Genomic DNA, 1,901 nt, shown 5'->3' on the forward strand with positions numbered 1-1,901 from the left:
CCCCCGCCCGACGACGCCTCGAGCTCGATCCACACCGCCAGGCTGCCCCGCCGCCGTCGCCGTCGCCCGTGCCCCCGAGCCCACGCCGTCGCCCGTCGCCTTCGACCTCCGCCCCCCACCGCCGTCGCCGTCGCCCTTCGCCGCGTGCCCCCGAGCCGTGTCGCCCGTCACCGTCGTCGTCGCCCTCCGCCCCCGGCCCGCCGCCGTCGCCGTCGCCCTCCGCCACCCACGTCGTCGCCCTCTGTCGCCCGATGTGAGCCGCCGCCGCGCCATGGGTCTGTTCATTTTTTCATATAATTTGTATTTTTTTGTTCATTGCATTTTTTTCATATATATAATGTATATATATGTATGTGGTAGCTATATGATGAATGGATGTGGCTAGGTATGCATGAATATAATGTTCATAGCATTTTTTTGTTTATATATGTTTTTTTTCATATATGTATTAATTTTTTATTTAGGTTAATTATTAGTAGATAGCGATTTTAGGTTAGTGCTTAGTAGTTGAACTAGTTGATTTAATGAAACTACTTTATTAAATTTTACTATATATAGAAGTAGTTTATTTTTAATAAGAGTTATTTTTATAATACAATGGAATTATACAAGGGGATAATTATTTTTGATGAAAAGTTTCTGTAATCAAGATTCACAAAGTTTCCGTGAGCATGAACAAAGTTCAAGGCTAGCTCCCACTTCAACAATGCTTGTCTTTCTCACTTTCACTTTCGTTTTTGAAAAGGTTTTAGGTTTCCCTCTTTATTTTTTTTTGTTTTTAAACTATATGAAAGCACTCAACAGAAATAAACGACTCTCTAAAACTTCCGGGTTGTCTCCCTGGCAGCGCTTTCTTTAAAGCCATTAAGCTAGGCATATAGTGCTCAAGTAATGGATCCACCTGGATCCCAAGGTATATCAAAGCCAATTTTAATTAACAATGATTTGTGATTTAGTAGTGAGCACAAAGTAACATATATCAAGCAATGACAAAGTCTAACTCTCTTCCTATGCATCGGCATATCATAAAAGAACAATTCATGCACACCAAGTAAAGGCCAGTGCAAAGTATAAACAGTTTCTTGCAATTCTATCATATTGGAAACATAGAGAGGTGGAGATATAGTTCCTCTTTCATAATAATTGCAAGTAGGAGCAGCAAGCACATGCATATTATATTCATCAAAATCATCATGTGCAACGGTAAAAGGCAACCCATTAATATAATCCTTAATAAGCACAAACTTCTCCGATATAGTGTAGTTGGGAGAATTCAAAAAGATAATAGGATTATCGTGCGTGGGTGCAATAGCAACAATTTTATGTTTAACATAAGGAACTATAGCAAGTTCATCTCCATAAGCATAATCCATATTGGCATGTTGGCCACAAGCATAGCAAGCATCATCAAAAAGGGATATTTCAAGAGAATCAACAAGATCATAGCAATCATCATAGCAATCATCCTTCGGTAAGCACGAAGGGGAATTAAACAATGTATGAGTTGAAGAGTTACTCTCATTAGAAGGTGGGCACGGGTGATCAATCCGCTCTTCCTGCTTTTGTTCCTCGCTCTCCTCATCATCTTTTTCATCCAATGAGCTCACAGTTTCATCAATTTCTTCTTCCATAGCTTCCTGCAAAATATTAGTCTCTTCTTGGACAGCGGAGACTTTCTCAATAAATGCATTAATATTGTAATCGTATTCATAATTTTCATAGAAATATCTAAGTATAGCAAGATTTTCTGGTCTATAAATTGAATCATCAAAATCGTCAAACGCTTTAAACATAGATTCAATCTCATAAGCACCCATAAAAGCAACAAATTCTTATATTTGTTCCACATCATAGTAATCATATCTATCATTAGCATAAGAAGCTAAGGTTTCATTATCATT

This window comes from Triticum dicoccoides, chromosome 5B (assembly GCF_002162155.2).
Source record: "Triticum dicoccoides isolate Atlit2015 ecotype Zavitan chromosome 5B, WEW_v2.0, whole genome shotgun sequence".
NCBI classification, from domain to species: domain Eukaryota; kingdom Viridiplantae; phylum Streptophyta; class Magnoliopsida; order Poales; family Poaceae; genus Triticum; species Triticum dicoccoides.